This window comes from Hemitrygon akajei, chromosome 5 (genome assembly GCF_048418815.1).
Source record: "Hemitrygon akajei chromosome 5, sHemAka1.3, whole genome shotgun sequence".
Lineage (NCBI taxonomy): Eukaryota > Metazoa > Chordata > Chondrichthyes > Myliobatiformes > Dasyatidae > Hemitrygon > Hemitrygon akajei.
The window spans coordinates 57,019,470-57,045,912 of NC_133128.1; the positions used below are offsets into that span (position 1 = coordinate 57,019,470).

At 38.3% G+C, this 26,443-nt stretch overlaps 1 protein-coding gene and 1 long non-coding RNA gene across 2 annotated transcripts in view; one reads left to right on the forward strand and one right to left on the reverse strand.

Annotated features, from left to right (window-relative positions):
* Positions 1-10,810, reverse strand: part of LOC140727817 (uncharacterized) — a 114,878-nt gene extending 104,068 nt beyond the window's left edge. The window contains exons 1-2 of the long non-coding RNA XR_012098944.1: positions 10,715-10,810; positions 5,889-5,944 (exon numbers count right to left, since the gene is read on the reverse strand). This is a non-coding gene — a long non-coding RNA (uncharacterized lncRNA). The remainder of the gene's footprint in view (positions 1-5,888; positions 5,945-10,714) is intronic.
* The window catches only part of gap43 (growth associated protein 43), a 269,430-nt gene that overhangs the window by 44,351 nt on the left and 198,636 nt on the right, over positions 1-26,443 (forward strand). The gene's annotated exons all lie outside the window — the stretch shown is intronic.

Below are 26,443 nucleotides of genomic sequence, written 5' to 3' on the forward strand. Positions count from 1 at the left end.
TGGATGAAAGAAAGATAGGTAATGAGGCAGGTAGTGTTGAGGAAGTAGACAGTCTGAACAAAGTCTTGGACAGATTAAGAGAATAGGCAGATAGAATACCATTTAGGGAAGTATATGAGCATGCACTTTGGTGAAGGAATAAAGGCACAGATAATTTTCTAAATGGGAACAAATTCAGAAATCGAGGAAGAAATCAACAAAGGGATTGGGCATCCTCATGCAGAATTCCCTAAATGTTAACTTACAGGCTAAGTCAATGGTAAGCGGGGTAATGCAGTGTTAGCATTCATTATGAGAGGACTAGAATATAAAAGCAAGGATGTAATGTTAAGGTTTTATAAGGCATTGGTTAAAGCTCCTTGGGAGTATTGTGAGCAGCTTGGGCTCCATATCTAAGAAACGATATGCTGTTTATGAAAATGAACACAGGAACATGTGAGGAGTGTTTAATAGTTCTGGGCCTGTGCAGACTGGAGTTTAGAAGAGTGAGTGTGGTTCTCATTGAAACCTATTGAATATTGAATAGAGTGAATGTGGAGATGATGTTTTCAAAAGTGGGAGATTCTAGGACCAGAGGGCACAGCTTCAGAAGACAAGAATGTCTCTTCAAAACTGAGATATAGAGGATTTTCTTTAGCCAGAGGGTGGTGAACCTGTGGAATTCATTGCCACAGGCAGCTATGGAGGCTTAGTTATCGGGCAAATTTAAACCAGAAGTTGATAGTTTCTTATTAGTAAAGGTGTCAAAGAATATGATGAGTAGGCAGGGGAATGGGGTTGAGAGGAAATAATAAATCAGCCATGATCAAATGGCACAGCAAATTCAATAGGCTGAATGGCCTAATTCTGCTTCAATATCTTACGGTCTTATCACCTATGCACATTTAGATAGAGACAGAAGGTAATGAAGGGGAAGATGTCCATAGATAAAATGCTAATGTTCTGTTTCTGCACTATTCCCTTACCTCTTCTTGATGCTTGAGTGCAGTGTGTGATTTTTACATAGGTTGCTCTTCTGCAGTTGTGTCCTGGGGCTAAGCTGTTTACTGCATTTTTAGAGCTTAATGAGTTTCATTTTGACTACATATGATAGTATAAGGTGATTGCCATCAATTCAGTCATCTGAATCAAATTTCTGCTACGCAAAGCAAATTGAATTGAATTTTGCCCATTTTACATTAATGTCAAAGTAAACCCTTACTAAGTCCCAATTATATCAGAGCTGGAAAACAGCTATACAAACTAACCTGGCTAGAAAACTTTAACTATTAATGAATGGTGTATGTTTCTCATGCAACAACAGGCAAAGGAGTAGACAAAAAAAAGGATCTAGTGCTCTCCTGGCATATATGAAGAATAAACTCCTCGGGTTTCTAACCAAGTACAGGTATTTATTGATTATAATTGATGATTGGATGACAATCCCTGCCGTCTTCTTCAGCGATGATGCCTGGGCATGTCCAGTCTGGTAGTATTTATACTCCCGTAGTCTGTCTCTCCTGATTGGTTAGTCCTCACTCAATCAGATTTCTGCTCTTTCACCTTGTTTATAGTTGAATTCTAGAGCAAGACCTTTGGGTTTCTACCATGCATCCCATCTGGCTGATATACAGTGCTCCCCATTCACAGGGAATCCTGTAAATGTCAGATGACTTGAGTCCCAGCTTGTGGATGGACAAACCTGTAAAGAAGCTCAAGTCACAACTTATGCGGGTAAAAGATGAACTAGGACTCAGGTCAGCTAGTGTTTACAGGATTCCCTAGGAATGTGGAGCAGCAGATATCGACCAGATGCGATGCACAATAGAAACCCACATAAAGGAACACAGGAGGTGTAGGCTTTTGGGTTACACAGAGACACCATAGCAGAACACTGCATTCGCTATGGCCATGGGATTGACTTCAACAACACAAAACCACTGTGCTGTGCCAGTAACATTTGGGAAACCATTGAAATAAAAATGGAAGAAAAGAATTTTAAGAAAGCCGAAAATCTCACTAAAAGTAAGAACTGAAATTCAACTGTGAACAAGGTGGGAGAGCAGAAACCTGATTGGATGAGGACTAACCAATTGGGAGGGATGGACTACAAGGGAAGTATGAACACCACCAGACTAGACATGTTCAGGCATTATCCCTGAAGAAGATGGCAGGGTTTGTCATCGAAACGTCCATTATAATTGATACCTGTACTTGGCTGGAAGCATGAGAAGAGTTTAAAGGAAGATATGTTTTCCAAAGTAAATTTCTAAAATATATTTTACATGAGAATCATTATCAAGGTGATTCTTCCACTTACATTAACATCTATCCAACTGTATATAATGGACTGGGTTTCACTGTGAAAATTACAACAAAGCTAATAGTGATCATGTGAGACTAAAAGTGAAAATTTAGAAGTTACTCACTGAAATTGAAAAATTCTCCATAAAGCTACTTAAAAATTTAATCTCTCTGTCAGGAACTCCAATCAATTGTATGAAATAGCATGAAATTCTTGTTGAAATATTCAATAAAACTTCTGCCTTTGTTAAGTCTTACTTTCCAGTGAATAACTTCTCTAGCTTAGAGAATTATGGATCCTTATTTCATATTTGTTTTTTTTTTAGTCTTTAAAAGATTAAATAAGCTTAAATAATTTACTTCTACATTTTTAAAATCACTTATCCCTGTCTCTCAATCCAATCCCACATTTGGTTCTTTATTTTGCATTCTGATTTGGTGTTCAATTTTCCAACTTCCATTCTACAATGCCCGTTTGCTGTTCATCTATCCAGTTACTTTTCATTGACTATGACTTTTGCACTGCTTACATGGTTCTGAAATGTCTGTGGAAGATGCTACACTGATGAGCTGTACCACTGTCAGTGTCTTTATATGGAGCTTCATTGGGAAAGTTTAAAGGAAAATGAAAATATGATGTATGTTCACTGCCACTCATTCACATTCACAGAAATGACCAGCCCAATATGTGCAGTATGAGAGACAAGATTTGTAAATACAAAATATTTAAAAAATCCATTGGTTGTCACATCTACTTGCAATAAGAGCAAGATCCTATCCCAATGACTGTTGAGATTTGAATCAAAAGAATGATTTTAATTTCTAATAATATATAGTAGAACAGATAGTCCACCAGTTATGAACTCGCTGGAGATTTCTTCAAATCTAAGGAATATTTGAAATTTTAAGTTTAATTTTCCATTCTGTAAAATAACAGAATGCAGATTATTCCAAAGAAAATAATCATCTGAAAAACAAAATATGAAAAGAAAGATAACCTGATGTTATAAAGGCATGCTTGGCAATTTTTTGCTGTGAAATAAAAAGAGACGACACAAGATTCTTGCGTTTTTATGCAATATAATAGAGTAATAGGGTCATAGAGTACTACAGCAGAGAAACAGGCCCTTTGGCCCATCTAGTCTGTGCTTAACTGTTAATCTGCCTAAGGACCATATCTCCATACCCTTCCCATTTTGTACTTATCCAAAATTCTTTTAAATGTTGAAATCAAACACACATCCACCACTTCTGCTGACAATGTGTTCTACACTTGCACCATTCTCTGAGTGAAGAAGTTTCTCCTCAGGTTTTCCATAAATATTTCACCTTTATCCTATGACCTCTAGTTCTAGTTTCACCCAACCTCAGTGGAAAAAAGCCTGCTTGCATTAAACCTATCTTACATTAACCCTCATAATTTTGAATGCCTCTGCAAATATCCCTTCATTATCCTATGCTCCAGGGAATAAAGTTCTAACCTATTCAATCTTACCTTATAACTCAGGATCTCAGTTATGGCAACATCCTTTTAAATTTTATCTATACACTTTCAAACTTATTGATATCTTTCCTGTCAGTAGGTGACTAGAACTGCACAAAATATTCCAAATAATATATGGGATTTGCTGAAATGGTATTAAGTATAAAAGACAAATGCTATGCTAGTCTTCATTACAAGAGGATTTGAGCACATGAGAAAGGATGTCTTTCTGTAGCTGTCTTGGGCTTTGGTGAAATCCCATTTGAAGACTCATGCACAGTTTCAATCTCTTTATTTGAGGAAGTTTTTTGTTACCTTGGAGTCAGTACAACAATGATTTGCTCGACTGAATCCTGAATAGTAGGACTGATGCATGAGGAGAGATTGGATTGATTGGAGTTTAGAAGAATGAGGAAGGATCTCATCAAAAATAAATATTTCTAAATAGCTAAGATGCAGGGAAGATGTTCCCATTAGATGTTGTGTCCAGAACTTGGATCACAGCCCCAGGTTACTGGGTAAGCTATTTATAGTCAAGCTCCAGCAACCTCCATCACTGAAGGCAAGTGAGGCCAAGCCATTAAACATATTCAAGAAGGAAGGTGAAATATTTTGTAATACTAAAATGATTCATAGGAACAAAGTAGGAACAGATGATTAGCCATGACTGCATTGAATGATAGAGCGGAGCAGAAAGGATAAATGTCTATTTCTATTCCTATGTTCTGTGTCTACATTTCCAAGAATGCCATATTGGTCTTCTGCATTTCCCAATAATCTTGTGGTAAATTTATTGAAGGTTTGCTCATGAAATAGTTAGAATACACTACAAACAGACGAATAGACAATATATTGCAATCAAGGTCTGATACACATACAAAATAACAGAAAATAATTCAGAGCTGATTTGAAGTGGACTTTAAGTTCTAACAAAATCTGGTCAGGTGATCTTAGATTTACAGGCTGATGTTAGCCACACAGGATGCCTGAAACTACTCATATCCAAATTTTCCATGGGGTGAAGACTGTTGGCAGTTTTGAAAAGATTCAACTTTCTGGAAAGCTGCTGTTGCATCAGTTATAAAAAACACTAATTTGCCATTGACAGTGTATACAGCTGCTGCCTCACAACACCAGTGATCTGCATTCAATCCTGACTTTAGATCTTGTTTGTGTGGAGTTTGCATGTTCTTCCTGTGACCACAGATTTTCCTCTGGGTAGTCCGGCTGTCTCCCACACCCTAGAGATGCACTGGTTGATAGATTAACTAGCCATTGTATATTGCCCCTAGCGGGTGTTGATACAGTAAGTGGTAGAATCTGGGGCCATATGTAAGGAAATGTAAAGATAATGTAAGGAAAGAAAAGAGATTAATAAAGGATTCGTATAAATGGATGATTGATGATCAGGGCAGACTGACAGGACTGGAGGCTTGATTCCATGTTCAATCTCTCTGTGATTGTGTCAACAGGGAGGGAGTTGAGATTGTTTATTATGCAGAGAGGTGCTGGAACAAGGAATGCCGAATGGGAAGAAAACAAAATAGAGGGGAATTTTTAAAAATAAGGATGTAAAAATATTTGATCATTAAAAAAATTAAAAGTAGGGCATCAAGTAAATACTACTGCTTCAGTCATATTATATTCACATTTGATCAAGATGGAAATCATACATTGTGCATGGAAACCTGCTCAAGTTTTGGAACTGCTATTCGCCCTGTAATTTTATGCAAACCACTTTGCACTAGCATTTGTTTATATTAGTACCTAAAAATGAATCATTTTGCATCTTAGTGCACAGCAGAAGGTCCATGGAAGTCACTTGCACTGATTAAAATCATGCCTACACCATGTACACTCACTGCAATGCCATGCACACCAGAGTAACTATTCCAATCACAGCACTGGATGAAGACTTTGATTCTCAGTTACTGTCCCTCAAGTCCTTTTTGGGCCATGCACCTCCAAGGAGCAGGACCGTGTGTCCCAAGATGTACAATGACACTTGTGCATAAAATCTGCAAAGATTCAGATGGTGCAGTATATTTCTGTTTTTCAGCATACAAAAATTCACAACAATCAATCACCTGACCTCACATCATATAATCAAGTGCATACTTACCACTATTCCTCTCTTAAAACATGTTCAGGCCTGACATATACTTCTAGCTATTCAACCTTGAAAGGGATAAAACATAGTGCAGAATATGCATTAATACCTTTCCCTCTACTTTCCAGAAGAACATTTCACATAGAAAATTAATTATTAATGGCTTTAATGAACTCATAGCTCGATAATTAATAAAGGATGACAATTTACTATCAGAAACATCTCTTTGCTTGTGATATCATTGCCCAATACAATTGGTAGTTATCTGTGACCATGAGTGGGGGGTAAAGTTTCCGAGGGGGAGGAAGAAATATCTTGCGCTTCTGAAGCAGCTTTCATAATCTCTGTTGCAGCCATCACCCAGAGATCTGCTTTTGAAGTTTCCTATTGTACAGAAATACAACGGCCGGTCTGGCTACAGCAGTATCCCGCAATAAGCAGCAAGACGATTTTGGGTTCATTTGAGGTTTTCCTCTGATATAATTTGGTCCTTACATTTTGACCCAGGTACTAAAATTCACCATATATTCCTAACAGAATGGTATCCTAACAGGGCAAATCCCAGTTAGTATGGATTGGCAACAACATCTCAACATCACAAACAGTATAGGTGCACAACAAGGCTGTGCGCTTGGCCTACTACTCTTGTCACTTTATATTTATGATTGTGTGGCTACGTACAGCTCCAGTGCCATATTTAAGTTTGCTGACAACACAACTTTTGTTGGCTGAACCAAAGGTGGCAACAAATTGGCTTATAGGAGGGAGACTGAGTGGTGTCACAGTGACAACCTCTCACTCAATGTCAGCAAAACCAACATGCTGATTATCAACTACAGGAGGAAGAACCAGTCTTCATTAAGAGAATGGAAGTGGAGAGGGTCAGTGGCTTTAAATTCTTTGGTATTTACTTATCAGTGGATCTGCCCTGGGACCAGCACATGTCTATCATCACAAAGAATGCATGACAGCACCTCTACTTCATTAGATGTTTACAAAGATTCAGAATGTCACCAAAGCCCTTCACAAACTTCTATAGATGCACAGTGGAGAGTATCATGATTACGGCTCTCAGCCTGAAATGTTGACTGCTTATTTATTTCCGTAGATGCTGCCTGAACTGCTATGTTCCTCTCACATTTTGTGTGTGTTGCTGTGGATTTCCAGCATCTGCAGAATCTCTTCTGCTTCTGGAGAGTGGTTGCATCATGGCCTGATATGGAAATACCAATGCCCAAGAATGGAAAAGGCTACAGAAAGTGGTGGACATAGCCTAGTCCATCACAGGAAAATCCTTCTCACTTTTGAACACATTTATATGGAGCATTGCCAAAAGGAAGCAGCTCCATCAAAAAAGACCTCCACCATTCAGGCCATGACCTCTTACCATGCAGGAGGTGCAGGAGCCTTAGGTTCCACACCACCATGTTCAGGAATAGTTATTACCCTACAACCTTCAGACTCCTGAACTGGCATGGATAACTTCATTCACCATTACTATGAATGAATTCTACAACTTATAGTCTCACTTTTAAGGACTCTTTGCAACTCATGCACATTTGGTCTTCTTTTGCACTTTGGTTGTTTGTCAGTCTTTGTTTATGTATGGTTTCCCAAAGATTCTATTGATTTCTTTATTTTTCCTAGAAAGGCCTGCAAAAATTTGAATCTAAAGATCATATGTAATGCCTTGGTTCATATTTTTACTGTTGTACTGTATGTATTTCATTTAGCAATTCTGTAAGAGCAGTCTGTTCTGTTTTCAGCTTGTTTGGATTATTGTTGAAGATAAGGGATGAGGAGAGATGTGTCCCATCCAATTAGGAATGTAGAGCTGAGGGGAGGTTTCTCTGGTGAGGGACACCAAGGTTAGGCTTGGTGTTTTCGTTCGGCGGGAGATGAAGAGAGAAGATGCTGGAGAGAAGAGGTCGTAGGATTTGACCTGGAGGGGACCATGATTCAACGAAGCCAGGGGCAAGATCGATGGATGATCGGGGAATATGATGAAACTTTGAGCTCCAACTTGTGCACATTTGAGTGTTTAGTTAAAATAGGGCCTTTTCTTTCTATTTTCTTTACTAACCCTTTGGTTAAGTTAAGATTCATAAAAATAATTCCTTGGATTGTACGCGGTGTACTGTCTGTTATTTCGTGGCACTAATTTGTAACAGGGTAGCAAATTACACAGCATCCACACAAACCACGGTTTGGGGTGGGAGAGGCTTCTCAATCTCATGAGTTTGGCAGGACCAGAAAGCATCTTCCCTAGACCTACGTAGCCAAGGAAATCAGGGAGTTTCACATATATATTAACATACAAGCTCTTTGACAATAAATTTGCTTTGAACTTTGAACTTCTATCTATCGGAAGTAGGAAGAGCACTTTGTTTAAAGTCTTTTGTGACAGACAACAGCACTTTGCCGTGTAGATGTGGTTAATGGATTCAGATATCAAGCCAGATCATGACATGATTCAGGAGAGGGTGAGGGCTTCACAGTGAAGCTCCTTTTAAATTAAATTTTCAATGTGATTGTCTCTCTTTGTGGAAAAACAACTAGGGTAACCTCATCTGCACCTGGGCTTGGAAATGCTGAGGTTAGTTACTGTGATAGTTGTTAGCATGTACAATCAATAAACTTGAAACTGCAGTCACAGCTCCGTATTAACATTATTGTTTCCTTAGGAACATAGAAGCAATAATTAGCTCAAGCCCACTTAATATTTTCACTCCAATAGAAGCAATCCCTTCTTAAGGTGCTGAAATATCTGAGAACTGAACATCTATTAGTCTGTTAAACAGTATAAAATTTTAAAAATCACGATTTTACTGCTTCTTATATGCTGACTAAAAGAATTTTGATTATCATTAGAAATTCAAACAGTCTACAATTCCCAGTAATGCAGTCGTCAGTCTGAATTTGGAGTGTTTAAAGTCTAAAGAGGGCTCCAGCATTGAAAGGGTTAATCTGTTTAAAGCAGGAGCCAGCATGCTGAATGCAGAGTTGCATCCTGTTGCTTTTTAGTATATCAATAAAACCCATATCTTTTTATAGATACATTGCACCCCATTTCCTTATAGACCTCTATCACCTTCCATCTGTTAAAGAGAAGATAGATGACGGTTTTCTTTTTTAAAAAAAAATCTGTGAGTACATGATAAACGTAAAATGCTTCATGTCAGACTGCCGTTGGCCCCATTCCACCAGCTACACGGGCTTCATTACCCACAATCCACAGTGTCTGCATTTGGCAACTGGTCCAGTGGGAGATTTGAAGGCTCTCCTAATTTGATCCTTTGCAGATTGTTGCTTCTCATGTATTCCCTTTTATTTTGTGCTGCATTGAGAATGGCATCCTTTTACACGATATAATCTGTGTTTTTTTATGCTATTGAACTAACTTTGTTTTTTTTTTCATTGTTAGGTGCAAATCTAACAGGGGGTTTAAGGAATGTTACTTGTCTTGCTTCCTTCCATCTTCCAACTCTTGGCTGTCATAGCAGCAGCTGCTCTCTTTTCCAGTTGCCATGGCAGCACCAGTATGATATACAGTGCAGCCATGCAGAGTCAACATACTGAGCATTGAAGCAACATTTTGCACTAAAAAAATTGAGTCTAAAAAATATTGGCAACGTTCCATCAGAAAAAAAAAAATTTCTAAATTCAGCAGGGGAAAGGAACCCATACAATTATCTCAGTATTCACAGCAACTCGGTATTTCTGTAACCCTGCAAGCAGGATTTTCATTATCCGACGTAGTTGACAATAGAACGTCAGAGCTCAGCCAACACCTATTTTTTCCCCATTGATTCTTTAAGATGTTCAGCACCAAGATAACTGCAGTCCCCTTATAGCAATTTACAGGAGCTTTAAAATGAGGATATCATGTAATTGATATTAAACAATTATCATTGTTAGAATTCATTTAAATTCTGGCTGCAGAGAATAACAAAATAAAGACTTTTTATATAAAATGTTCTGGTCTAACTAGTTAAATTTATGTAACTTTTAGGCATCCTAAGTATTTTTTGACCACCATTATTGTTAGTTTTAAGTACTTCAACTATTTGAGCATTTTAAGCTCCATTCCTCACATCCATGTGGGGAAGATTGTATCTAAAACTTGGACAGACAATGCAAAGAAAATTTTAAAATTCACAACATTTATTTCTATCCTGTTAGATAACATGATGTTGGAAAATGCAAATATAAGGTCAATTTTTTAAATGATGATTGACCAGAGTTTTCTCCAGGGCTGCAGCTGTGCCAAATAACTTGCTGAATATCGACACTGTTCTACAAAGGATGCAGTCTTGTTTCTTCATTCATACTAAGCAAACCAATCTCAGCCTAAATAGCATCCATGTAGTCGGCGTTCAGTAGGGAGCACAATCAGTTTCCACTTTAGAGACATGTGGTGATCCAGACACAAAATAACATTAGTTTTCGAAAACCCTTTTTGATTGAGTCTGCCATGAGTCGGAGCAATCGGGCTGTAGCTTTGTAGCTTTTAATTTTTTTTCCCTATTAAAATATATTCCTTGGAGCAATTTCATTAAAACAGCTGAAAATGGATTAATCACAAAAATAAGGTATTTTAATAAAAAAAGTTTAGCTCTTCACCTGCAAGTAAACTGATTTTAACTAACTTAAAATGACCTGAAAAATATTATAATTAGTAAAACATTAATAATTACATTGCCCCTCCTAAGTATATTAAAATATCATATAGCAGTATTTAAAACATTCTAATAATGTCCAGTGCCTAAAAAAAACACAGCTGAAATCTAAAAGCCTTGTGGCATGTCTCTTAGCATACAAAATTAGCAGAAACTTACCAGGGCTTGGCGACTTTGGTGGAGTACCAATATGCAGCACAAAGACTGAAGTTAGGAAATTGGTGTCTGTGGTACTTTATCACAAAATGATTCAAGGGGAATAGAAGACTGGAGAGAAAATAAGAGGAATTGATGTTCGTCACTATCAAATTTCACTATATATTTGCAGACAAGTTGATGAATTTTCCTTTAAAAATATTTTATGACTCATCCATGGCCTGAATAAAATATTTTTGATTAATACCTCATTTAAAATGAATCTTACTAAGTATCAATAGAAAATACAATATAACTGAGGATCATATTTCACTATTGTGAAAACCATTAACAGTCTGGGAAATTAGAACATTGAAAGAAATTGACAATCCATAACCTCAAAGTTCAAAGTAAATTTATAATCAAAGTACATAGCTGTCACCATATAGAACCCTGAGATTAACTTTCTTGCAGGCATACTAATAAATCCAGAATAGAATAATAGCCATAATAGAATCAATCAACCTACTTTAGAATAAAAAAAAAGACTTTTTGATGGCTCAATAAGGCAGATTAATTGTTGCATTTGAAAATTATGACTTTGGTCACTTACACCAAATAATTGGGGCCACACAAATCTGGTGAAGCCGTGATGTGTTTCTGCAGATCTTGTGATAGGGAAATTATTGGAGAATATCCTTAGGGATTAGTTTAACTTGCATTTGGAAAAGGATAGCCTCATTAGGGAAGTTGGCATGGCTTTTGCAGGGGAGATCCTATCTCATCAATTTGATTGAGGTTTTTGAGGAAGTGCCGAAGATGATTGATGAGTGCAGGGCTGTGGATGGTGTTGACATGGACACTAGTTAAGCACTTGACAAGATGTTTCATGGTAAGCTCATTCAGAAAATTAAGTTGCATACAATCTAGGTAGAGTTGGCAAGTTAGATGCAAAATTGTGGTAGAGCAATGTTTCTTTTACTGGGGATCTGTGTTCAGTGGTGTTCCATAAAGGTCAGTGCTAGGTTCACTGTTGTTAGTAATACAGACAAACAACCTAGATTAAAATGTAAGCGACCTGTACGTTTGCAGATGATACACAAATCGGTGGAGTTGTGAATAGTGAGGAAGTTTGTCAAATGATGAGGTAGGATATAGATCTGCTGGAAATTTGGGTGAAGAAATGCCAGATGGAGTTTCATCTGGACAAGTATGAGCTAATGAATTTTGGAAGGTCAAACGCAAGAGCAAAGTATACAGTAAATGCAGGACCATTTGAAGCACAGATGTACAGAGGAATCTTAAGGTGCACGTCCATTGCTCCCTGCAAGTGGATAGGATAGTAAAGAAGATATAAGGGGTAGCAGGATAGCATCGTAGTTAGCACAGTGCTTTACAGTACATGAGACCTGGGTTCAATTCCTGCCACTGGCTGTAAGGAATCTGTACGTACTCCCCGTGACCACAGCTGTTTCCTCTGGGTGGTCTGGTCCAAAAATATACTGATTTAGTAGGTTAATTGGTCATTGTAAATTGTCCTATGATTGGGTTAGCATTAAATTGGGGATTTGCTGGCAGCATAGCTTGAAAGGCCAGAAGGGCCTACTCCAGACGTTATCTCAGAAAATAAATAAATAAACATGTGATATGCTTGCCTTTCTCATTTAGGGCATTGAATTCAACAGATGGAAAGTTGTGTGGCTGCTCTAATAACCTTTAGTTAGGTCATATGTGGAGAATGTGTAGACTTCTGGTTGTGACATTACTGGAAGAACATGGAGATTTTGAGGAGGTTTTCTGAAGACATTTACCAGGAAGTTGCCTGGACTGAAAAGTATTAGCTATAAGAAAGTGTTTTTGCTGGAGTATGAGGGGTGATCTGATAAATGTATAAATAATTTTGACAGGCATTGAATAGGTAGATAGAATAATTATCCTTGGTGGAAGGGTCAAATATGAGACAGATAGTTTTATGATAAGAGAAGAAGTTCAAAGGATATTTGCAAGACAAGTTTTTTACACATTGAATGATAAATATCTTGAATGATAAGTGCCTCACTGCTAGGGTCGTAAGTTTCCACCATCTTCAAAAGGGCAATAATTATACCAGTGCCCAAGAAGAGTAGTGCGAGCTGCCTTAATGACTATCATCCAGTAGCACTCACATCTACAATGATGAAATGCATTAAGTGGTTTGTCAAGGCTTGAATAAGCTCTTGTGTCAGCAGGGAGATGGACCGCCTACCATTTGCCTATTGCCTCTATAGGTCTATAGCAGACACAATCTCAATGGTTCTTCACACGGACTTAGTTTACCTGGACAATACAAACACCTATGGCAGGATGCTGTTTGTTGACTATAGCTCAGTGTTTAACATGATAGTTCGCACAGACCTGATCGATAAGCCACAGAACCTGGATTTCTGTACTTTCCTCTACAATTGGATCCTTGACTTCCTAACCAGAAGACACAATCTTGGCAAATTAATGATAATATCTTCTCCTTACTGGCGATCAACACTGGCATTCCTCAGGGATGTGTGCTTAGCCCACTGCTCAACTCTCTCTACACCCATGAGTGTGTGATTAGGCAAACTGTAGCTCAAACACCATCTATAAATTTGCTGATGATTTGCAATTCCACCATTGCTGGTAGAAGCTCAGATGGAGATGAAAGGTCATGCAGGAGCAATATATGCCAGCTAGTTGAGTGGTGTCACAGCAACAACCCTGCACTCAGCATCAGTGAGATCAAAGAGCTAACTGTGGTCTTCTCTCGTAGAGGGATCAGAAGTGGAGAGATAGAGCAATCTCAAGTTCCTGGGTATCAAGACCTCCAATGATCTAACCTGGTCCCAACATATCAATTCAGCTATAAAAAGGCAAGACAGTGGCTATGCTTCATCAGGAGTTTGAGATTTGGTTTGTCATAAAACCCTCGAAAACTTACATAGATGTACCATGGAGAACATTCTGACAGGCTGCATCATCGTCTGGTATGGGGGTTGGTGGGGGTGGCTACTGCACAGGATCAAAAGATGCAGTAGAGAGATGTAAAATTAGTCACCTCCATCTTGGGTAGAAGCCTCCATTGTATCCAATATATGTTCTCAGATAGGTGTTGTCCATCATTAAGAATACCCATCACTCAGGACATACCCTTTTCTCATTGTCACCATTAGAATGAAGGTATAGAAGCCTGAATGCACGCACTCAGTGATTCAGGGTCAGCTTCCCTCCCTCTGCCATCTGATTCCTGAATGGACATTGAACCTATGGAACACTACCTTACTTTTCAAAATATATTATTTTTGTTTTTACACTATTTTAAATTTAACTATTTAATATACTCATATATACTTACTATAATTGATTTACTTATTTTCTTTCTATATTTATCATGTGTTGCATTGTATTGCTGCTGCTAAGTTAACAAATTTTACAACATATGCTGTTGATACTAAACCTGATTCTGATTCTGAATGTTCTGCAGGGGAGAAGGTAGAGTGCTCTTTAAGAAGCATTTAGAAGGACACATGACCAACAGGGAATAGATGAATACAAACCATATGGAGGCAGATGGGATTAGTTTAGATTGGCATCATGATCAGAGCAGACATTGTTGGCTAAAGGGTTATTCCTGCACTATAGTGTTCCATGCTCTCATTAAATGAAAAGGTCTGGCACTCTGATGTTGCAGTTCACGTCTGGACTGCTGCATATAGACAACCTACTTACATAGAAAAATGGATGTGAATCCTGACTCAAAGCAATGTAATGGACTAAAGATTTCATTGCTTTCTTTTCATGGCATTAAACAATTTATGGTTCACTCCAACATTTTTTTGTGGAAGTCCCATAAAGATCAAGATCTTTAATTGAAAAGTTTGTAAAACAACATACCTTGTATGATGTTACACTAAATCATTTTTAGCACCACACGCCCTACTGATTTATTGCAAGTTCTCACAGCTGCTGACACTTTCACACACATGATCACTGTGCAGAGCACTTAAAAGAACATACCACAATACAAATGCCTTGTAGCATCAGGGCAGAAGCTGCAAAATGAGTAGATGCTACAAGGATCAGATAGAGTGGTGGGAGAGATCTTCCAAGGGGGTCAGAAGGACCTGGAGAGATTGGTGAAGACCATAGCCAGCAGGAGACATTTTTGTAGTTACCATTGGGCAGGAAGTACCGAAACCTGAAGTCCCACACCACCAGGTTCAATTACAGCTACTTCTCTTCAACAATTCACTTATTGAACTGACTGGCAAAACCCTGATCACTAGAGCTTAGCAACACTATAATCCCCACTGTTATGAGCTTGTATTAATTTTTTCTTTATTCTGTTTGTGTTTTGATTCTAAATATGTTTAATTCTGTTTCATGTATGTTTTTCTTGTGAATACTGCATATATGACATTATATATTGCTGCTACAAGTAAGCTTTTCATTATAGCTGTGCATACTGTTACTTGTGCAATGCCAATAACTTTGACATGGACGTTGAATTGTCCAGATCTTGTGGAAGTTATTAAGGTCATGAGTGCTATGCCAGCTCCTAATGGTTGAAGGAAAGTTGATGAAGTCTCCTGTGTCCCTGAGTTTAATTGAATTTTCCTTAACAGCATTGGGAACAAAACTGTGAGATGTAACACAGATCTGAATCAGCAGCCTGGGATGATCCTGAGGCAAGGAATGTGAGGGCTGTTGAGTGTCACTTTGATCCTGAACACAAAACAGTCAAGGAACTTGTCATAGATAAGTTTTCTTGAGCTCACAGCAGAGCAAAATTCTTATTAAGAGCAAAATATACAGACTGAGTATTGACCCTCCAAAAGCATTGCTTTAGGGGGAAACAGAATCTGTAAAACTTGGCTCTTTATTGGTTTTCCATAAGAGTGAGGTAGAAAATGACTCTGGAGACAGATCTCATGTGTTGCACACTGTTAATGCCATTTTTGGAGTTTTACACCCCACACTGGTGACAGGGAAATGAAAATCCTGCTGAAAAGTCAGCAATTAAACTTTCCAATTAGTGCTAGCATACCTCAGTGTAACAGCTTTGTTGTACTCTTGGTGAAAATAATTTTGATCTGCCCCATTTTTGTTTACAGATGTGGAGTCGAATTTCTTCGAGAGTAAACCTAGTCTGAGTTTTCATTTCAAAACAGTCAAAACTGATTTAATCAATATTAAAAAAAATTGTGAATAATTAATTAAAACTACTGTTTTAATAAATAATTCATAAAGAATAATTAATTTTAAGAAAATATTCCTCAGAAAAACAATGTACTCCAACGCAGTATATACTTAACATCACAATCTTAGTCATAATTAACAATTTATTTATTCATAATATCATATAGAATTACATAGCACAGAAACAGGCTCTTTGACCTACTGAGTCTGCATTGACTATTAAAGACCCATTTTATACTGAGCCTACATTAATTCCATATTATTTTCTTTCCAGATGCTACCTGTCATGAATTTATTAGTGGCAGTTTATATTGACCAATTGCCTTACCAACCTACACATCTTTGGAACGTAGGAGGAAACCTGAGCACTTGGAGAAAACATGCTGTTCACTGGGCAAATTCCACAAATAAAACACACAGGATCTGAATCACCTCCTGTCTCAGGCAACATCCCTACTTAGTGTAACACTTTGCTCTATATAAAGTGTGATGAACTGGTTTCAAAGCTATTTTTAAGTAGCGTGCATTTCATTGCCATTAAGTACTGATCTGGTCAGTGGTTAGTGACAATGCCACGTGGTATAAAATTGACCAGTACCTTTGCAGCTCACCCGCCCCACAAATTCCCTCTTACCCCCTCATCCATTGGGCAGAAGATACAAAGGCCTGAAAGCATGTTCCACTGGGCTCAAGGACAGCTTTAACCGCACTGTTAACCTCAAAATCTATCTCATTATAATTGCGCTCCTTATTGTTTACCTGCACTGCACTTTCTCTGTAGTTGTTATTTATTCTACATTGTTATTGTTTTAAATTGATCTGCCTTAATGCACTACACAAATGATTTGATCTGTGTGAACAGTATGTAAGACAAGCTCTTCACTGTATCTCAAAGCTTAAAGTTCATGTTTATTATCAAAGTATGTACGTATATCATATAAAACTTTGAGAATCGTTTACTTGCAGGCACTCACAAAGCAAAGAAACACAATAGAATTCACTCAAAAACACACACAACTAGACTGCCACATATCCAATTTGTAAAAGAGGACAAACTGTGCAAAATAGTCAAAAAAGGTAAACAAAGACACATGGAGCATGAACTGCAGGGTCCCTTAAAGTGAGTCCACGGCTGCGAAGCCCGTTCAGCGCTGAGGCGAGTCAACCTTGTCCAGGAGCTTGATGGCTACAACTGCTCCTGAGCCTGGCAGCATGGGACGCAGGACTCCTGCACCTCCCACCCAACAGTAGTAGTGAGAAGAGAGTGAAACCCATCAACCACATTCAAACCGTTCATTTTCCACTATCAGCCTTGACAATTTCAATCTTGCTCAACACTTTAAATAGTGTGGAGTAGTGGAGTTGAGCATGGGTTTGTCTTCCATTTACAGGCCTCGACGCATCATCCAGACCTGGCATTGACTGCCCTGGCCGTATCTGCATTCTTGAGAGTCAAGTCCGCAGAATTCCCAGGAGATCTCAAAATCACCACTTTGTTCAAATGGTTCAAATTACACCCAGAAATTACAGGCTGCAGATTTCTGGAACTGCAATTCAGAAGAAGTATATCTAGTAGAGTATCAAGTAGTTTTGTAAGTCGCCTGCAAAATGTTGCCAGAGGTCACCAGCAGCATCTTAGATTGTTTTCCTTGTTTACTATCAATCTGAAATTAGTATTTTCAGTTTTACTGGTTTCTTCTGATGTTTTGCACATTCTCGCAATGTTCACCATGCAGCATGACAGTCACAACCTTTGGAGCTCATTCCTTGAGAGTTGTTTTTTTGGGGAAGGCCCCCACAAGGTGAGAAGGACTTGTTAGGTCTGGTGAAGAAGAATAGCCACCAATACTCAGAAAGGTATGTTTTTCCAACAAGAATTATAGAGATCCTACAGGGATACACCAGATGTTCTTGGAAAGATGTTGTGAGGCAGTCCCTCTAAGGACATGGCTGTACTTCACGGAAGCTTGCAATGCAGGACAAATTCCTGTTTCCCCTCTACCTGTTCCTTTGGGAGAAAAGAAAAGTAGATGAAGTTTCCTGTCTTTGAGTATGGAGTCTGCAGCTGTGACAGCAAACCAAGATGTGGGAGAGGTTATCAGTAACAACAACAGCAGCCTGGAATGACCTTGAGGCTAAGAAACTGTAAGTGACTATGGTCCTGATATCCACCAGCGAAGAAGTCAGGGCACAGGTGTGAAGTTAGATTTCATATTGTTTGGAGGTCAACATTTCAGTGTGAACAGTGAACACAATTCTGTTAAAATGCATAATTCTGGAGATATGAATTTGGTGAAATCAACTTGTTCGGCAATCAAATAAGAACTGTCATTCTTCAAACCAGTTAGGTTGAAAATATCACTGCAGTTGGATGTTGCATTGTTGTTGACAATATTTTGAGAGTTATTATGCTAGAAACAAAACTGTGGGAAAGGAATTCCTGCTGCAAATGAAGAGCTAAATTTCATGACAAGCACTAAATTATTCAGATATAGGTGTAAACTTGCTCTTTTCGAGGTTAACCTAATTTCCATGAATGCAGCATTGCTTCCATTTGGAACTGTGTGAATAATTTCCTAGTTCTTCATGTTAACCACACATCTTTATACTAATCTCGAAAAAAGTCTTCTTTGGGAACTATCTTCAATCTCAGACAATCTGCTATCTAGCACAAATATCAATGAAGAGCTCCAAAGACTTTTGTTATGGAAGAAGGACCTTGAGATGAATAATCAGCACAGAATCTTCGCAGATCAGGTACTCCAGTTTTATTAATTGCCAATAAATTTTTTTGGAACATGCAATGCATTAGGACTAGCACCATACAACCAATTTGATTAAAGTGAATGGCTGTTAAATCAATTAACATATAACTCCCATTAGATTAATTTATGTTAACTGTAAACCTCATGACTAAGCTAGAGCTTAATATGGTCAGCATAGCTAATGATATGACTGCGACTTTAAGACTAATATTAAATCATATTTTACAAAGTTGTTCTGATAACTGATGGCTTAGTTGACTTCATGTCATAAGGTATAAATTAGAACATAGGACATAGAACATAGAACATACAGTCTACTAGAGGGCATGATGTTGTGCCAACACTTTAACCTACTTCAAGATTAATTTAACTCTTCTCTCCTTCGTGGTCTTCCATATTTTTCTTTTGTCCATGTGCCTATCTAAGAGTCACTTAAATGTTCCTAATTTTTCTGCCTCTATCACTACCCTGGTAGCAAGTTCCACACACCTACCCTTCTCTGTGTGCGTAAAATGACTACTTCAGACATACCCCCTATACTTTCCTGCAAACACATTAAAGTTAAGCCTCCTTGTATTCGGCATCTCCATCTGAGAGAAAGTCTTTGGCTTCCTACTCTATCTATGCCTCTTATCATCTTGTACACCTTCTAACAAGTTACCTCTCATCAAAGAGAAAAACCCTATGTTGCTCAGCCTATCTTCATAAGTCATGCTTTCTAATCCTTGTAAACTTTCTCCTCATCCTATCTAAAGTTTCTACATACTTTCTATAATGAGGCAATCAGAACTGAACATGTTTATTCCAAGTGTGGCCTAATCAGAGTTGTATAGAGCTGCAACATTACCTTGTACCTCTTGAACTCAATCTCCTGACTAGTGATGTCCAACACACCATATGCCTTCTTAGCCACCCTCTCAAATTGCACTGTAACTATGAGAGATCTATGAATCCCAAGACTCCTCTGTTGCTCTACACTGTAAGAATCCTACCACAAACTTTGCATTCTGCCTTCAGGTTCAACCTCACAAAGTGAATCAGTTCATACTTATCTGGATTGAACTCCTACTGCCACTTCTCAGCACAGCTTTGTATACTAACTATGTCCTGTTGTAACCTACCCTAACTTCTGTAACCCAACTTCTACACTATCCACAACACCACCAACCTTCATGTCATCTGCAAACTTACTAACCCATCGATCCATTTCCTCATCCATCTTAGCAAAAAATCATAAAGAGCAGGGGTCCCAGAACAGAACACCACTAGCCACCGACCTCCTGGCGGAATATACTCCATCTATCACCACCCTCTGCTTTCAGTGGCAAGCCAGTTTTGAATTCACACAGCCAAGTTACAATGGATACCATGCCTTCTAACTCTCTGAATGAGTCTACCTTGAGGAAATTCATCAAATACATCTTTTCCTTTAAGTGCCAGACCTGATAAAAGAGCCATGGAACCAAAAATCTTGGCATTCAAATTGTACACCTGGAGAAAAGATCAAATGGTAGGGAAGAAAGTGGAAGGCCTCTCCTGCAAAATCAATAATACTGAATCTAAAAATTACTTGGTTATCTTCAGCAGTGGACCTCTCAGAAGTGTGGCCTCTTTAATGCATGCATGATTCAGCCTTTCTCCCTCTCAGGCCTGTACGTGCTGAAATATTTCCACTTGTTTAAGTATTGTATCTACTGTGTCAAATACACATTGCATATTTGTTGATTGTGTAAGAGTCACATACAATAAGGATCATGACACATTTTCCCTTTGTGCTATGTACACATGGAAATGCCAATTGCATCCTTCAGTTGCTTTTAATTTTCTGAAGCACATTTCATGCATCACAATTTCCAATCCATAGAATAAGAGAGTTAAGAATCATTGCAACTGTGTTTCATCAGCCACTTCATTTCAAATACAACGGATTCCAATTAATTGTGACACATCTGGAACAGGACATTTTGGCCCAATTAAGCAGCTGTCTAAATTAGCCGAGGTTTCATGGAAATAGTTAAAAGGCATAACAAACTATAATTTAACTGAGTAACAAATTATGCATTTAAGTGAAATACAGAACAAATTAAAACACTACCACTACTACTACAGTATTACAAAACTGTATTATTTCCTAATAGTTATCGATGGAAGAATTCATCACTGCCTTGTTCTTTTGTTTGACTGTAAATGAACAAAATCAGTGCAGATAATGGACTACCTTCACTACCTTCCAGCATAAAGACAAAATAAAAAAGCAAAATAATCAAAAATCACTGTTTTATGAGCACAAACACATGTAACTGATGCTTTTTTAAAAACTGTTTGCTCAACTAGAAACTGTTCAGCAACCTCTTCTGTCTCAATTAAACAGCATAGTATCCCAAATAAATTAAGGGAATCCTGGCTATTTTCTCAATTAGTTTTTGTTCTTTGAGAGTTGTCCTAAATAAGTGGCTACCCTGATTAACTGATGGTCCCATTAACTGGAATCCACTGTACCTTCGGTGATATGGCAATTTCTCTCTTGTCCAGAATCTTATGCTAATGTATTATGTTTTCTGACACTGGGTGTTAGTGCTCTGGATTTAGGAGATGAAACAATGGGAAACAGTTCTCACTGTCCAAGTTCACACATGAGCAACCTTACCAAGTTAAAGTCATGAAAGGAGGATCAAGATGAACAAAATGATAAGGACTATTATGTGTGATGCCACAACTAAAGGGACTTACTATCTTTTTAATGCAGATACTTACTGCTTCCTGTCCACATTATCAGATTATTTCCTCTCACTGGTCCTGATGGTGTAATTTCTCACAAGTTAATTGATAGATAAGAAACAAAAATTAAAACACAAACAAGATGCTTATCAAAATTGGACATTCATTTCAGCATTGTTAAGAAATGTAATTACATTAAATGGCACATGATATAAATATGCAACATCTACAATGATTTCTGGAGTGGAAGGGCTTATTGTTATAGACACAATTCATGATCAAAGATTATCTGATTCCAATAATATGCTCAGGACCTGGTCATCATTCAGGAATAGGCTGATAAGTGGCAAGAATATGTGTACCACTGAAGTATAAGGCAATTATAGTCTAGTCCTAGCATTACAATTGCTGAGTCCCACACTATCAATGTTTTGAATCAGAACCAATATTAAAATCAATGACACATGTCATGAAATTTGTTGTTTTGTTGCAGCGGTGCAGTGTAAGACATAAAAAAATTATAAATTACAATAAATTAATAGTATAAAAGAGGACCAGCGAGTTAGTGTTTGTGGGTTTATGGACTACTCAGAAATCTGACAGTGGAGTGGCAGGATCTATTTCTAAAACATTGAGTGTGAGTCGTCAGACTCTTGAACCTCCATTCTGATGGTAATAATGAGACAGCATATCCTGAGTGGTGACGTTCTTAATATTGGATGCTGACTTCTTGAGGACCAGCCGTTTGAAGAAGTCTTTGATGCTGGGGAACCTTGTGCTGTGATGAAGCTGGCTGACTCTCCTTAGCCTCTTTTGATCCTATCATCACTGAACCAGAAATTCAATTGGATTAACTAAATAAGTACTTTGGCTCTAAAAGCAGAGACTAGGTATCTGTCATCTACAAGAAGCTCACCAGGAGAATAAAAGAATACTACATGCTTACCTGGAAGACTGCAGCTCCAACTACTCTCAGGAGATTGAACACCGTCTAGCACAAGGCAGCCCAGTTGACTGGACTCACCAACCACCCTAAATATTCATTCCCTCCATCACTAGCATGGTAGCATAGTGGCCAGCATACTGCTTTACAGTGCCAGCAATCAGGGTCCAATTGCGGCTGCTACCTGTAAAGAGTTTGTACATTCTTTCCATGACCATGTGGGTTTCCTCCAGGTGCTTCAATTTCCTCCCACATTCCAAAGACGTAAAGGTTAATAACTTACTACTAACCTTTGGCTGGGCAAACTACACTGGTGCCAGAGCATGGCAATACTTAGAGGCTGCCCCAGCACATCCTCGGACTGCGTTAGTCGATGACACAAACAACACATTGCTTTGTATGTTTCGATATTTCGGTGTGCATGTGACAAATAAAGCTAATATTTATCCTTTTAACTGACCGCAGTATGTGTATCATCTACAATATCCACTTCAGTTATTCACCCTTGCTACACAGAAAGCACGTCTTAAATCACAGACTTTACCACTGAGATAGAGAAGGGCGGCAGTTGATTTAAACACCACCAGCTGTGGGTTCCCCTCCGAGTTTTACAACATTTAGTTAAAAAATATACCTTCAAAAGGGAACTAGGAATGGTCAATAAACGTCAACAAAGGCTAGATCCCAAAATGAATGTCAAAATCACATTTTAAATTTTGAAAAAAATATATAAATTTAAAGAATAGACAAAGAAAGAAAGAAGAAATTATAGTCATGTGTGATTATTTAGCTTCAGTTGCTGTTTTGTTATGAACACAACAGATAGGTCTATCTTTGAGTATTTTCCAAATAATATGTTACAATTGGAGTTTAAAAACCAAACCCTCTATAATGTCAGTATATTTCATCTTCCCAAAGCAGTATTGTACTCATGCAACTTCCCTGAGTAAGAGAGATGTTTATTTTGTGTTCTCAATTCAGTACAACAAGAATTTAAATTTCCCTAAATTCTTTCATTTGGAACATCTTAATGACTATTGGAAATTGGGACTGTTTCTTACTCTGTTTGGGGTACATTTAGCTCAAATTTAAAAAAACCCAGAAATGCGTCATTTTGATTTTTAGATTAAGTCAAACTGTGGTGTACTGTATGATCCTATATGGAACTTTAAATCCTGTGAGAAAAGATGGCCACAGCGGAAAGCCAAAGCGAACCTGACGATTCATTTGGCTGCAATAAGGAAACTTCAATGGGTGAGATGTTGGCAACAGTCATTTATTAAAAGTGGGTCTGGAGTTTAATTTAGGCATACAAGCTTCCTGAATTTCATGGAATTTCATGGTGAAGTCAAGGTAAGAAACACTGGATAAGGCCTGGGGAGTTCTACCAAAAATACTGCAGTTTCATTGCTGGTTTCCTGAGGGATTTTGTGAAAGGCTTTCCACTGGAATGCAATTGGTTGCTCATTTAGAAAAAAAAGTTTTCTATAAATCGTGCCAATTTGTTGACTACTGCTGTTTGGCCATTATACTTAACTAGTCTCCACATTTACATCACTACGGTTTTACTGAGCAACAAAGTGTATGACCGAAAGGAGGACAACAGGGGCGTTAGGAACAATAGCTCCCTGTGTACCTGTATTTACACAGGAGACTGAAGATTATTTGGGTCTACACTGGATCCACAGATAGAGGCTAAGTCTTCTTGATGTTCAAACACAACTATTTTGGTGGGTTCAGGGCATAACAGTAAATCTTTCCAATGTCTCAAAAGATCTGATGTTTGAAGGTGTTACTTTACATCTCAGATTCTTGCAGTGCTTGTTGAGAGACATATATACATGGACCACTTATTAATGTTTCTGCTATTGTTTTTATCATCTAGCCCCTACACCCACTTTACTACCAATCAGCTCGGTTGGCATGAGTCTGTGCTGGGAATTGTGGCTTTGATTGGCTTCCCATAAGTCAAGATGTAACACCTTGCACATATTTGATGCTCAACACCACCCGCCAGATTATCCAATGTCTTGAATAATGAAGTAATGAGACAGAAAACATTGGGTATATACAGCAAATGTGGAGAGAAAAAAACAGATCAGATCATGTTGGAGCTGGCCCATTGCTCAAACCTGCCAGCATTGTAACTGTCCTCACACACAAGTATCACTTCCAGTTTCCGGGAGCCAACTGACCTGATCCACCACACTCAGCAAGAGATTCTGAGAGGTGAATGGACCATAGATAGCCTGCCATTGATGAAGGCATTTGAACTGTATTCGATGAAAAAGAGATTTCAGAAATCTATATAGAATAAAGTTAAAAAAAAGTAAAATAATTCAAACAGATCTCTCTTATTGTGTTTCACGGAGTCGTGAAACCTATTCACATGAATAGACTGACATTTCGTTTATGGGGGGGGGGCGTTACTTGGGTCTGCTTAGACCTTGTCTCTGGCAAGCTTGTGCTCCAACACTGATTTCCATGATAACTCCAGCAGTTTAGTAGTAAGACAGATGCCACCATCATCTGATCTCCTATGTGTTTGGCCTTGCAGTCAGGGTAGCTTGAACCAAGTAGGTTAACTTTTGCTAGTATACAATTCATTATGCAGTCAACTCCAGAATCCATTATTTATTAGACCTGCAGGTGTGCCTTTCAGTACCAGGAATGAGATCGAGTCTTTATGCTTACTCAGTCTAATTGCTTGGAAAGCCTGGGTTTAACATACTAATACCATGTCAATATGATTGAAGAGTTCAGGAAGCTCCAATAAATCGCTTGCAGAAAATTTCAGGTCACCAGGCCACCTGTACTTTGCTTCTCCCTTTCAATATATTAAAATACAGCCTTGAATTACCTGACTAAACTTTTTATTATTATTGTCAGAATCCAATGGGAATGTCATCTTTGAAAAATATTAAACTCTTTTTTTAATTAGTGCAATAATAACAGAAGTACTTTGGACATTCTTCATCAATCACACTATGGAATCAAAATAGCCTGTGTTTTTTGCGGCCTAGCTTTAGTTGAGTCTTGTCCCTTAAGTAATTAACATAGCCCAGAAATACTCCTGACATAAGGAAGCCTTCCTGGCAGGTCCTTGAACTGGAAAAGTGGGAAGGAAATTGGAGGTTTGCCCCTGTGCTTCTGGACATTGAATCTTTCTGGCTGTTGATTTAAAAAAAAAGGCTCACTAAGCTTTACAGTACCGTCAGTTGGATGCCAGATCCTCTCAATTTCTCCAAGCTGAAGACTGTCCCACTACATGTCTCCAGTGACAGATTTATGATATCAGCCCAGTGCCTGGGTGCCCCAGGGCTGGGTTAACAGCAAACTGAGATGGCAGGCTTCAATCCGCCCTACCAAGCATTTTTTTTTAACTTCAGGCACACACTCGATTGTATCTCAGATATCTGTCAGAAACATGGATGTGGGACAACACAAAGGCAGCAGCACAAAATGCAGGGAGGTCATGCAGTGGATCTTTGTCAGAATCAGAATCAGAATCACTTTATTGCCAGTTTGTGAAACGTACCAGAATTGATTATGGTTCCGTGTCAAGCATAACATACAGGACAATACCATAACAGACAACACGACAGCAACCAGCAATTTACAAGATAATAATGCAAACAGCCATGAGCAATCAGCAATGAGTGTAAATGTAATAATCAAACTTAAATAAATGTGAATATATGGACATATTAAATAGTTATCAACAGAACAAGGAGAGCAGGAAAGTCCATTTAACGGATGTTGTGCAGGGACCGTTAGGGTTTCACGCCTGAGTGAGTTTTGTCGAGAACCTGGATGGCTACAGCAAAGAAGCTTCAGAGTTGAGTTCTGGCGGTGATGGACTTGTAGTGTCTTTCTGATGGCAATTTGGTGAATGGGTGACTGCTAGGTGGGTGGAGTCAGCAGTTCTTGCTTTATCTTCAACTGTGCCTCTGAGGAAAAGAGAATAAGTTACTCTGTGTGTGTACATCAGTTTGTGTTAAAAGTTTAGGATATACAATCAGTGGCCACTTTATTAGATGCACTGGTACACTTGCTCATTAATGCAAAATAGTCAATCACATGGCAGGTACTCAATGCTTAAAAGCCTTCAGACATGAT